We start from the raw sequence: 14,353 nt of genomic DNA, 5'->3' as shown, positions 1-14,353 counted from the left end.
GTAGAAATCCTGTAAGTTCAGGGTTGCAGGGTTTTATACCATTTGTCTGAGCTAGGAGGAAACCCAGGTAGCTTGACTGGGGTTCTGTGCCATGCAACTAAAAGAAGTGTGATTAAAACAGAGAAAATGGAGATCCAGGCTACATTTTAGAACAACATCTCTATGTGTCCTCTCTTACAATAGGCTAGACTAGCTTTCTTATATGATGGTCTCAGGGGTCCAAGAGAGTGAAAGTGGAAACTTCAGACATTCACTTTTACCACATTCTATTGGTCAAAGAAGTCATAAGCCCAGCTCAGATTAAAGAGGTGGGGAGACTACTTCTTGGTAGCATTTGGCTGCAAAAAAATTGTGCCCATATTTAAACTACTACAAGAACTTCATGGTGTCTCTTACTTCTTGTGTCTGTTTTGGTAAATTGTATGTTTTTAGCAATTTCTCACATTGCTATGGTCTGAGTGTGTTCCCTAAATTTCACGTGTTGGAAATGTAGTCCTCACATTCATGTTGATGATATTTGAAGGTGGGGTCTTTGGGATGTAATTAAAATTAGACAAGGCCATCAGAGTGGGGCCATCATGTTGGGACTGGTGGTTTTATAAGAAGAGGAAAAAAGACCTGAGCTGGCCTGCCCTTGCCCTTTCACCATGTGATGCTCTCTGCCAAGTTATGATGCAGCACGAAGGCCCTCACCAGATGCAGGCACCATGCTCTTGGACTTCCCAGTCTCTAGAACTATAAGAAATTTCTTTTTAGTAAATTATCCTGTCTATAGTATTCTGTTATAACAATAGAAAATAGACTAAAACATCTACATTTTCAAATTGCCATCAACTTGTTAACAGTCTCATAATATCTTTTTTTTTTTTTAAAGGCTAGTCAAGTGAAGCAGTGGGAGTGGAGAAGGAACAAATAAATCTAACTGGTTGTGATCAATTAGTTGTAAACACCACTGCACTCGGACCAGCCTCATAGTGTCTTTTTAAGGTTTGTAGAATCTGTAGTGATAACCTCCTTTTCATTTCTGACATCAGTTACTTGTATGCTCTTCTTTTTTTTTTTCTTGATTGATTTTGAGAGGGAGTTATCAATTTTATCAGCCTTCACAGAGATTACATTTGGCTTTGTTGACACTTGATTTTGTACATTTGTTTTTAACTAGTTCTCTTATTTTCTTCTTTCTTTAGATTTAATTTTCTGTTTCTACCTTTTTGAAATGAATGTTTAGCTCACTGGTTTTCAGCCTTTTTTCTTTACTAATGCACAAAGTGTGGCTTTGTGGGTTGTTTTCTTTTTTCAGGTTATGTAATTTTACTTGTCCCATAACTGTGAAGAAATAACAAATCATTCTTCAAAACAGAAGATAAAATAACTACAATAACAAAAACCCATGAATGCATTGCTATAACTTAGCCAACAGCCATGTTTCCTTCCTGCCATCTCTGCTGACAGTAGTCCTGCTCGTTGAAGGTCTTTTTCTTTCACTCCTCCTTTTGCTTATTTTCCCTTCTCTACTCTCTTTTGATTTCTCCGTTGACCTCAGATTATTTAGAAGTTTAGAGTCATGTTTCTTAATTTCTAAACAGAAGGAGGGTTATTTTTTTCTTATCTTGCCTAATTGAAGTTGGGCTGGGAACATTTTATATGATTTTACTCTTTTGAAATGTGTCGAGCCTTTATGGCTTGGCATATGCTCAGCTTTCGTTAATGTGCCATATGTGCTTGAATCATAATCCTTGGTTCATGATGCACTGTCAGCTCAGGTTCCCCTAGAAACAGACCCTGGGACAAAGAATTTCAGGTTGATGCTAGTAAGCATTATTAGGGCAGTGGGAAGGGAGACAGGGACAGTTATCTTGAGTAAAATTTTCCTCTGTCTTAACAGGTGTCAGAATAAATTTTTAATGGCCCTCCACATTTCTACTCTTTTTTTCTTCTTTGCATGGACTCTGCACGTTTCCTCCTACCTCTGGCTATTATTCCACCTTCTCCCACCCAGCCATGACATAATGATTTTCTTCAAGGCTTATGCCAGGCCTCTTGTTATTCTCTACTCTGTGCAGTGATCTCCTTCATGGAGAATATCAGATAAATCATTGGTTCACAGATGATTATCTTCAGCCCCAGCTTCTGTCTTGGGCTTTCACCTGCTTCCATGGACCTTCATATAGATTTCTCAAAGGGAACACTCAGTCCCAAGGTGTCCAGAATTGCAGGCATTATCTTCCCCAGCCTGTCTTTGTCACACCATTTCTTTGCACCCTGCTCCTGCAGAAGGTTTGGTATTGTTATTGTTGTTGCTGTTCTTTTCCCTAGAAGGCCTCACTCCGTATTAAGCCTGGGTATACAATTTCCTTTTGTTCACTATTTATTTATTTAATGTTTGTGATGGGGTCTCACTCTGTCACCCAGGCTGAAGTGCAGTGGTGCGATCTCAGCTCACTGCAACCTCCACCTCCTGGGCTCAGATGATCCTCCCACCTCAGCCTCCTGAGTAGCTGAGACTACAGGCACCAGCCACCACGCCCAGCTAATTTTTGTCTTTTTAGTGGAGACAGGTTTTTACCATGTTGTCCAGGCTAGTCTCTAACTCCTGAGCTCAAGAAATCTGCCTGCCTCGGCCTCCCAAAGTGCTGGGATTACATGAGTGAACCACCATGCCCAGCCCCTTTTTTTTATTTTAAAGCCAAAATGAGGACTCAATTAATTTTGTTGTGGTCTTGTCTGGTGAGGGGCGATTCTTCACCCTTGCTGCCGTCCCTCACTCTTCTAATTTCCTTTTTCTTTTTCTTTCTTTTTCTTTTTTTTGAGATGTAGTCTTGCTCTGTCGCCCAGGCTGTAACCTCTGCCTCCTGGGTTCAAGCGATTCTCCTGCCTCAACTTTCCAAGTAGCTGCGATTACAGGCATCCACCACCATGCCAGGCTAATTTTTGTATTTTTAGTAGAGACGGGATTTCAGCATGTTGGCCAGGCTGGTCTTGAACTCCTGACCTCCTGAGCTGCCCGCCTCAGCCTCTCAAAGTGCTGGGATTACAGGCATGAGCCACCACGCCCAGCATTCTTCCTGTTTTCTAAACATGCAGTCAGTCATTTAGATCACGTTACCTGTATGAATAAAAGCCTTTCATGCCAGCTGCATTCTTCAGGCTTTTAACTTCTTGCAGTTCACCAATTACATGTAGTTACATCTGGATTCCTGCACCATTGCAGATGTGAAGCAGGAGAAAAGAAGGATTTCCTTTTCATCTTTCATTTTTCTGAGACAGAGTCTCACTGTATGGGCCAGGCTACAGTGCAGTGGCGTTTTCTCAGCTCACTGCAACCTCTGTCTCCCAGGTTGAAGCAGTACTCCTGCCTCAACCTCCTGAGTAGCTACGATTACAGATGTGCACCACTACACCCAGCTAATTTTTTTGTATATTTAGTAGAGACGGGGTTTCACCATATTGTCCAGGCTGGTCTCAAACTCCTGATCTTAAGTGATCCGCCCACCTGGGCCTCCCAAAATGCTGGGATTACAGGAATGAGCCACTGTGCCCGGGTTTCATCTTTGTTTTGAAGGCATTGCCTCCTACCCCTTAAGTTCTGCAGTTCCCAAACTTGACCTCTGCAGCAAAAATGAGAACAGGGAATGGTATAATAAGAGGAGAAAATACTTGCCAATGTTTTCTAAATTAACCCATTAAATTAAAATTTAACATTTTCTGTTTTTCCTAATCACAGTCCTATCTTTTACTCAGTTGTGGGCATGCACATTTTATGGATCTTAACTCGACTGTTAAATTTTCCTTGAGAACTTGGGAATTTTATGAAAGCACTTTGCTGGTTTCTGTTAGTGTCGTCTACATCCACACTTCTCATTAAAGGATGCCATTTCCCATCTCTCAAGAATTTATGAATTCAGGCTGGGCATGGTAGCTCATGCCTGCAATCCCAGCACTTTAAAGGGGAGGCCAAGGTGGGCTGATCATTTGAGGTCAGGAGTTCAAGACCAGCCTGGCCAACATAGTGAAACCCCACCTGTACTAAAAAAACAAAAATTAGCTGGGTATGGTGACGGGTGCCTGTAATTCCAGCTACGTGGGAGGTTGAGGCAGTAAGATCGCTTGAACCCGGGAGGCAGAGGTTGCAGTGAGCCAGGATCACGACACCACTACACTTTAGCCTGGGCATCAGAGTGAGACTCTGTCTCAAAAAAAAAAAAAAAGAAAAAAGAATTTATAAATTTACATTGTGCACGGGAAGAAAACTATGAGAATGCCTTTCCTAACAGGGAGAGGCCTTCCCTGGCCTTGCTCCGCCTGGGCTGCCATCTGCACAGCACTTTCTTAGGTATCAAGGCCATCTCAGTATGTAGAGATGCCAGAAGTGGAAGTGTCAGCCAGACCATGTTTTCATTCTGCATGTCTGTATTTGATCAAAGTCAGAGAGAGAATCTCAGTTCATACAGGAAACACCTTATAACCTGTGTTCGTGGAAGAGAATCACATACCAAGTGGAATCACCTTAGAGTAAGGCTTGTGTGCGGGCACAGTGGCTCATGCCTGTAATCCCAGCACTTTGGGAGGCTGAGGTGGGTGGCTCACTTAAGGTCAGGAGTTCGAGACCTGCCTGGCCAATATGGTGAAACCCTAGCTCTACTGAAAATACAAAAATTAGCTGAGCCTGGTGGTACATGCCTGTAATCCCAGCTACTCGGGAGGCTGAGGCAGGAGAATCACTTGAATTCAGGAGGTGGACTTCACCCTGGGCTACAGAGCAAGACTCCATCTCAAAAATAAATAGATAAATAAATAAATACGAGTTCGAGATCAGCCCAACCAACATGGTGAAACCCCATTTCTACTAAAACTACAAACTTAGCCAGGTGTGGTGGCACATGCCTGTAATCCCACCTACTTGGAAGGCTGAGGCAGGAGAGTCACTTGAACCTGGGAGGCGGAGGTTGCAGTGAGCCAAGATCACTGCACCCCAGTCTGGGTGACAGAGTGAGACTCTGTCTCAAAAAAAAAAAAGAAAAGTGGAACCCTTTAGTAGATAATAATCAAATTCCCAGTTATCCGCTCCTTCCCTATGTCAATGTTAAGCATTCCCACCTTCATCATATACCCTGTCGGAGGAGGGTACTTCCCTGACCCACAGCCAGTGCTGGCTGGTGAGAGTTGTGTTAGCCAGTGGAAGGTGAGAAGATGTGACATATGCCACATCTGGACAGAAGTTTTAAATGGCATGCATCTTGTAGTTTTGCATTTTGTCTTTCCTCTCCATGTTGTGGGAGTAGCCTGTCTTAGAGGACGATGCTCATTCAGCCTGGGGCCAGGAATGAGAATAGAAACTGAGCAGAGCTACAGGGCAACCTCAGTCCTCATGTAAAGTGATCAAGAACTACATGCTTGTTGTAAGCCACTGAGATACTGTGGTTGTAACAGCAGAGCAAAACGTCAGTGATACGATAGGAACAGGCAACTCACAAAAGAAGAAAGCGAAAGTATGCAATCTCTCTAACCATTAGAGGAGTATAGATTCCAGTGAGATTTTTGGTCCTTCAGATTGGCAAAAACTAAAGAGTCTGATAATATCTAATATTGGCAAGAAAATGTAGAAGTAGGCTGGGCGCAGTGGCTCACCCCTGTAATCCCAGCATGTTGGGAGGCCGAGGTGGCTGGATTGCTTGAGGCCAGAAATTTGAGACCAGCCTGACCAACATGGAGAAATCCTGTCTCTACTAAAAATACAAAAATTAGCCGGACGTGGTGGTGCATGCCTGTAATCCCAGTTACTCGGGAGGCTGAGGCAGAAGAATTGCTTAAACTTGGGAGGTGGAGCCAAGATCGTACCACTGCACTCCAGCCCTAAGTGACACAGTGAGATTCTCTCTCGAAAAAAAAAAAAAAAAAAATGCCAGGAACAGTGGCTCACGTCTGTAATCCCAGCACTTTAGGGCCAAGGCAGGCAGATCATGAGGTCGGGAGTTTGAGACCAGCCTGACCAACATGGTGAAACCCTGTCTCTACTAAAAATACAAAATAAGCCAGGCATGGTGGCTCATGCCTGTAATCCCAGCTACTCAGGAGGCTGAGGCAGGAGAATCACTTGAACCTGGGAGGCGGAGGTTGCAGTGAGCCGAGATTGTGTCATTGCACTCCAGCCTGGGCAACAAGAACGAAGCTACATCTCAAAAAAAAAAAAAAAAGGAAAAAAGTGTAGAAATAGGGCCAAGCATCCTGACTCATATCTCTACTCCCAGCACTTTAGGGGGCCAAAGTGGGAGGATAGCTTGAGACCAAGAGTTTGGGACCAGCCTGGGCAACATAGTGAGACCTCATCTCTAAAGAGAAAAAAATAAAATAAAATGAATAGAAAGTGTAGAAATAGGTAACTCATAAGCCATTGTTCATGGTACACACATTTTGGAGGAAAATTGCTGATACATTCCAAACTGTACATGCATGTTTGAGCCTGAGTCCATTTGGGATTGGTAGAGGAATTGAAATCAAATATTGAAAATAAATATTCAAGGGGTTCTTATGCTCTCTTCATTTTCTCTTTTTTTTATTTTTTATTTTATTTGTTTATTTTTTATTTTTTTCTTACACTCTCTTTGTATTGTTTGAATTTTTGTGACAATTAATTTATGTATTACTTCAACAATTAGTAATAAGCTTAATTTTAATCAAGATTCTCAATATTCAACTTAAGTGTTTGTTTGTTTTGAGATGGAATTTCGCTCTTGTCACCCAGGCTGGAGGGCAATGGCACGATCTCAGCTCACTGCAACCTCTGCCTCCTGGGTTCAAGCGATTCTCCTCCCTCAGCCTCCCGAGTAGCTGGGATTACAGGCCTGTGCCAGCACACCCCACTAATGCTTGTATTTTTAGTAGAGATGGGGTTTCACCACGTTGGCCAGGCTGGTCTCGAACTCCTGACCTCAGGTGATCCGCCTGCCTCGGCCTCCCAAAGTACTGGGATTACAGGCATGAACCACCACGCCTGGCCAAGTGCTTTTTTTGCTTTCATTATTATTTATTCTGAATTACTTTGAATCATGCTAGTTCATGTGGTCTTTAAAATTTTCTACTCTTTTTGATTTATTTTTATGTGTTAGTCTTGAGTTGATTGACATTTTAATGTTAATTCGTCTGTTGCTATCATTTAGATATTTGTACTTTTCTTTTGAAGTTATACCTATCCTTTACTTAATGACTAAATTCATTTCTAAAAACCTTGCTGCTGAGTGACAAACCTACATATGAAAACAATATTTCTATTTATTTTAATGAGAAAATTATCTCAATCCAAGAGACCTGGATAATTTTAATGGAAAAAATCAACCAAATAAAGAAAACATATTTATGTCTGTAGTGAACAACAATTTTAATGTAAATAAATATTTGGTGCATAGAACTTCGTGTAATGTAGATATGTTATCCTCCCCAAAAGAGGAACTCAGGACTTGACCATGGGGGAAGGTGCATTTTGCATTTTGCACCATTGCTCTCACCAATTTTTCAGTCTTTTGGGAGCTCATCATTACATTGCCCTCAAACTTCACAGAAAATAAACTTATAGCACCCCAAATACCTTTGAAACAAAACTGAGGCTAAACAAGGGGGTTTCCTAGCATGGAAGCATGGATAGAATTAAGATGCCGTCTCTGCCGCCGACCAGTAGGTGGAGCTGTCCCACACAGACCAGAGGCAGCTGCTTCCACGTGAGGCCTCCGGCTGGGAATTGCGTGGGGGAGATTTTGGTGTGTGTCTTTGCTGGAAACTCTAAGGTCAAGTATTACTTCTTACAGTGTATTTACTTAGTGTGTTTTTGGGCAGTCACTATACTGTAAAAAGGGAGTCATTACAAAAAGTGGTGTAACTTTAGTTATTAACTGAATGGTGCTATGTACAGGTAAGTCCGTAGCCTGTATTTTACTTTATTATTATTATTATTTTTGAGATGGAGTCCCACTCTGTCACTCAGTGGCGCCGTCTCTGCTCACTGCAACCTCCACCTCCTGGGTCAAGCAATCCTCCTGCCTCAGCCTCCCAAGTAGCTGGGCTTACAGGCATCCACCACCACACCTGGCTAATTTTTGTATTTTTAGTAGAGACCGGGGGTCTCACCATTTTGGCCAGGCTGGCCTTGAACTCCTGACCTCAAATGATCTGCCTGCTTCCGCCTCCCGAAGTGCTGGGATTACAGGCGTGAACCACCATGCCTGGCCTATAGCCCTGTTTTAAAAGTACATAGTTTATTCTTTATACTTCTTAGGTTGGACAAATGTTTATTATATTATTTTTAAAAACACAAAATAAATAAAAGCAGACTATGTATAGAATGGTGATGAGACTGTATCATGAAAAAAATTTTGATCCGCCTGTCTGAACTCTTTTTTTTATTTTTTATTTTTTTGAGAGAAAGAAAGAGAAAGAAAAAAGGGGAGAGAGAACAGGATTCTTGCTCTATTGCCCAGGCTGGAATGCAATCTAAAAGTAGGTATTAAAAACCTCTTTTATGCCGATAATTGTGCTTAACAACGGAGACAGGAAGGAATAAGGGAAGAAAATAAACAAACAGCCAACCAATATTTCATTTAAGTCTGTGAAATGCTATGCAAATGCTGAAAAGTGATTTACTTCCAATTTTCCAATTATGTGGTCACTTTCAAAATAGGTGTAATGTGATATTGAGAAAAATGTATGTTCTGTGGACCTGGGGTGGAGAATTCTATAAATATTCACTAAGTTTACTTATTCTAGGTCTAAGTTCAAATCATAGATGTCCCTATTAATTTTCTATGTTGTTGATCTGTCGAATATTAACAATGTAGTGTCAAAATCTCCCGCTATTATTGTGCGGGAGTCCAGGTCTCTTTATAAGTCATTAAGAACTTGTCTTATGTATCTGGGTGCTCCTGTATTGGGTGCATATATATTTATAATAATTAACTCCTGTTGTTGCATTGATCCTTTCACCATTATGTAATGTCCTTCTTTGTTTCTTTTAGTCTTTATTACTATTAAAGTCTATTTTGTGAGAGATGAAAGTTACAACTCCTGTTTTTTTTTTTTTCCTCTCCATTTAATTGGTGAATCTTCCTCCATCCCTTTGAGTCTTTATATGTCGTTGCTTGTGAAATAGATCTGGATACAGCGTACCAATGGGTTTTGACTTTTTATTCAATTTATCTGTCTGTGTCTTTGATTGGGGCATTTAATCCATTTAAATTTAGAATTAATATTAATATTTGTGAGTTCAATATATTGTCATTTAATGCTAGCTGGCTATTTTGCCCATTAGTTGATGTAGATTCTTCATTATAGAGATACTCTTTACGTTTTGGTAAGTTTTTGGGATGACTGATACTGGTTGTTCCTTTCTGTTTGTAGTGCTTCTTTCAGAAGCTCTTGTAAAGCAGGCCTGGTGGTGATGAAATCACTGAGTGCTTGCTTGTTCGCGAAAAATTTTCTTTTTCCTTTGCTTATAAGCTTAGTTTGGCGGGATATAAGATTCTGGGTTGAAAATTCTTTTCTTTGAGGATATTGAATATTGACCCCCACTCTCTTCTAGTTTGTAGGGTTTCTGGTGAGAGGTCTGCTGTGAGTCTGATAGGCTTCCCTTTATGGGTAATGTGACCTTTCTCTCTAGCTGCCCTTAGAATTTTCTCCTTTATTTCAACCCTAGTGAATCTAGCGATTATGTGTCTTGGAGTTGCTCTATTTGAGAAATATCTTTGTGGTGTTCTCTGGATTAACTGGAGTTGAGTACTGTCCTGCCTTACTAGATTAGGAAAGTTTTCCTGAATAATATCCTGAAGAATATTTTCCAACTTGGATTCATTCTCTTCATGACATTCAGGTACACCTATCAATCGTAAATTAGGTCTTTTCACATAGTCCCATATTTTTTGGAGACTTTGCTCATTCTTTTTTACTCTTTCTTCTCTAATCTTGTCTTCTTGTTTCATTTCATTAAGTTGGTCTTCGACCTCTGATATCCTTTCTTCTGCTTGATCAATTCGACTTAAAACCTGTGCATACTTCACGGAGTTCTCGTATTGTATTCTTCAGTTCCATTAATTCACTTACATTCCTCTCTAAATTATCTATTCTTGTTAGGATTTCTTCAAACCTTTTTTCAAGGTTCTTAGTTTCTTTACATTGGGCTAGAACATGTTCTTTTAAGTCACTAAAGTTCCTTATTATCCACTTTTTGAAGCCTAAATCTGTTAATGGAACACACTCATTCTCCATCAGGTCTTGTTCTCTTGTTGATGAGGAACTGTGATCACCTGTAGAAGGAGAGGCATTCTGATCTTGGGTATTCTCGCCTTTTTACACTGGTTTCTTCCCTTCATTGTGAGTTCATCCACCTGTCGTCTTTGTAATTGCCTACTTTCAAATTAGGTCTCTGAGTGGACGTCCAACTTGTTGATTCCCAGCGCCGAAATCTGAGCGACCCACTGTGCTGGTCAAAACAGCGGCATCAAGATTCGTGGTGCTTTTCTGCCCGGGAATCTCCAGTCTGGCTTCCCTCTTGAGTCCCTTCTTCAATCAGGTAAATGGGCAACTCTACCTTCCTGGAGCTCCAAACATCGATCAGTCCCATTTACTCTGCACCAAGAACCGCTGCGCCGGGGCACTGGCAAAACCGCGACGCCAGCCACAAGAGTCACCCTGGCGACCCGTGGGGCTCCTCCGCTGGGAATCTTCTGGTCCGTGGGTAACAAAAATTCGTTTAAAAGTGTGGCGTCCTCTCGTTCTGTGCGCTTTCTCTGGGAGCTACAATCCCGAGCTGCTAGTGATCAGCCATCTTGGATCTCTCTCCTGAACTCTTGAGGTACAAAAATTAGAAAGAAGGAATTGGTAAAATTAAAACCTGATGTGAGTAAAACAGGAAATAAAAACAAGGCAAAAAATGATTGAAAGGATTAATCCCAAATTGCTTCTTTCAGGATAAACTATATGCACCCTTCAGGAGCCTCAATAAAGATAAAGTAAAGGTTAAAAAGAGAAGCATTTAGAATCAGAAAGGAAATGTAATCAGTAGTTGTCTGGAGGCTACTGCATGCCACTCTAGTCAAAATATTTCCTGCTGAACTTCTAAGGATCGTATTCGACACAGATGTAGAAAACACAAGTGTCCTAGTTACTGTGGAAAAGTTTGGAAAGGTGATCAAAATGCTTTTTTTTTTTTGAGATCGAGTCTCACTCTGTCACCCAGGCTGGAGCACAATGGCATGATCTCAGCTCACTGCAACCTCTGTCTCCCAGGTTCAAGCGATTCTCCTGCCTCAGCCTCCTGAGTAGCTGGGATTACAGGCACGCATCACCACACCATTAATTTTTCATATTTTTGGTGGAGATGGGGTTTCACCATGTTGGTCTCGAATTCCTGACCTCAAGTGATCAACCCGCCTCAGCCTCCCAAAGTGTTAGAATTACAGGCATGAGCTGCCACTCCCAGCCAGGAGGAGATTTTAAAGGTCTGTCAGCAGAGTCAGGAGGGGTAAGACAGATTGAGCCACACAAGGAATTTTGTTGTTGTTTTTAGGTAGTGGAAGGGGACCAGAGAAACCTGTGTCCAGAAAATTAATTCTTTTCTTATGTCTTGGGTAGAGTTTCTCGGCTTTTAAAGTTATAGGTCCTCAATTTAAGGTCTCTCAATAGGATGGGAGTAGTAGTTAGACTGAGGCCAATGGTGATAGCCAGGACAAGGTCACCAAAAGATTCTGAGATGACAGGCCAAGCCAGCTGTTCTGGAGGCAAGAGCCAAGAGAGATCTGGGGTGTTCCTTCACCACCATCCTGGGCTTTTCATGTTTTTTCATGGCCATGAGATAGGTATAGCTAGTCCCTGCAGTCCTTACTTGGTCTGATACACACCACAGTTTGTTTATTTGTTTGTTTGTTTGTTTGTTTGTGGTGCAACTTGTGCCACCTAAACATCTTCCACTCCCTCACATAGTGGGCCATGCCAGGACTACTTTGGGAGTCGTCACTTCACACTCATGATCAATAACATCAACATCTATAATTGCTCAGATCCAGGAAGCACAGCTGGACAGTAAAAGCAGCATCAGCTTAGAGTTTCCCACCCCATGACTTTTTAGCTACTTGCTAATTCCAGTGGTTTGGTTTCCCCAGGGGTAAGCATGAGAGGGAAAGGAGAAATAAGAAGAGTACATTGTGTGGTTTGAGTCTCTTACAGCCAGTCTGGGCTTCCTCCCTGACTCCTCAAACTCACACAGGTTTTTTTTAAAAAAGAAGTTCCAGCTGGGCACGATGGCTCACGCCTGTAATCCCAGCACTTTGGGAGGCTCAGGCAGGCGGATCACGAGGTCAAGAGATTGAGACCATGGTGAAACCCCGTCTCTACTAAGAAATACAAAAATTAGCTGGGTGTGGTGGTGCGCGCCTGTGGTCCCAGCTACTCGGGAGGCTGAGGCAGGAGAATTGCTTGAATCCGGGAGTCGGAGGTTGCAGTGAGCCAAGATTGCACCACTGCACTCCAGCCTGGTGCCTGGCAACAGAGCAAGACTGTCTCAAACAAAAAAAAAAAAAAAAAGGAAGTTCCCTTTTGGGGAATTGGCACATTTAGAATCCATATTGTCTGTTTTAAGTGTGTACTCTATTGAGAATTGAGCTTTGGTTGTCTGTGTACCTTTTTTAGCTTCTCCTTTAAGCATCCATCTCTCTCTCTCTCTTTTTTTTTTTGAAGCAGAGTCCCATTCTGTCACCCAAGCTGGAGTGCAGTGGTTCAGTCATGGCTCACTGTAACCTCAACCTCCTGGGTCCAGGTGATCCTCCCACCTCAGCCTCCCAAGTAGCTGAGACCACAGGCACATACCACCACACCTGGCTAATTTTTTTTTTTTTTTTTTTTTAATGTAGAGACAGAGTTTCACCATCTTGTCCAGGGTGGTCTCAAGTGATCCACCCACCTCAGCCTCCCAAAGCATTAGGATTACAGGCATGAGCAACCACACCTGGCCTCATTCCATCCTCTAATGGCATCTATTGCCTGTGGGTGATGAGGGTCCCAAGATGTCCTGGGAATGTCCAAGGTGGTTGGCCAGTGTTGGATACTCTTGACTATAAATGCAGCATCATTTGATAAGATACATTCAGGGAATCTCAGTATGTAACACAGATCATCTGCGAGTCCCTCAATTTATGTTACATATAGTTCATATCTGTGGTGAGGACCTACATTACCATGCCATGCCCAGAAAGATGCCTACTGTAGGCAATGCCTAATTGTATCCCCAAGAGGAGCATTTAGGAGATTATATAGCCTTTTTGCCAGGACTTGCCAGAATCTGGTGTCCTGGGTTCATATGTGCCCTGGAGTTTTCTTTGCCCCTTGACTGACAGGCTCATTTGCCAGACTTTGGTGGCTTTCTGTGCAGGAGTCATTTATCTTTGCTTTGGGTCCTAGTCCTGCATTGTTGACAGAATGCTGTGGCCTCTGCGATGGTGTATTCACTTGTCCTTACCTGGAAGGCACAAGTCTGATCAGGTTTTGAATTCCACTCATGCTTGTTTTTATGGACGTTCACATCCATAAATCAGAGGGCAGTAGTGCAGTATTAATAAAATCTGAGGCTGGGCATAGTGGCTCACACCTGTAATCCCAGCACTTTGGGAGGCTGAGGCAGCGGATCACTTGAGGTCAGGAGTTCGAGACCAGCCTGGCCAACATGGCGAAACCCCGTCTCTACTAAAAATGCAAAAAAAAAAAAAAAAAAAAAAAAAAAAAAAAATTATCCAGGCATGGTGGCACATGCCTGTATCTCAGTTACTTGGGAAGCTGAGGCAGGAGAATCACTTGAACCCAGGAGGTGGAGGCTGCGGTGAGCCGAGATCATGCCACTGCACTCCAGCCTGGGCAACAGAGGAAGACTCCATCTCACAAAAAAGGGAAAAATCTGATACCATAATGTTCACTGCTCTAGGGGCTGGGACTTGATCATTTAGTCTAGCTTCCAGGCACAGGCCCGCACTGCCAGCCCATTGGCTACAGTCTCTAAACCAATGAAAAAGCAGCAAGGAACATTTTGGAGGAGTTTTTCAGGGAAACCACCACTGTCCCCAGCTCTGTCCACTGGGTAGTACCTTTTTTTTGTGCAAAGTTTTAAACAGTTTTTGTTTTCCCCTGTGGCTGCACAGCTGCAGGGGCCAAGAACATTCCACCAGCTTGTACCCTAGCGGGCTCCATCTATGAACCAGACCCGGGTGTCCTCAGGGACTTGGTGTATCAGTGCCTCCATGAAGGTGGAGGTCCTGGCACAAAATGTTCCTCTGGGATCAAGGGATGTCTGGCCATCTTGTAAAGCAGCTGTATGACTCCTTTAATG

Source organism: Aotus nancymaae, unplaced genomic scaffold (assembly GCF_030222135.1).
Source record: "Aotus nancymaae isolate 86718 unplaced genomic scaffold, 86718_ANA_hifiasm-v0.15.2.pri h1tg000017l, whole genome shotgun sequence".
Taxonomy (NCBI): Eukaryota; Metazoa; Chordata; class Mammalia; order Primates; family Aotidae; genus Aotus; species Aotus nancymaae.
This window is presented reverse-complemented; position numbering follows the sequence as displayed.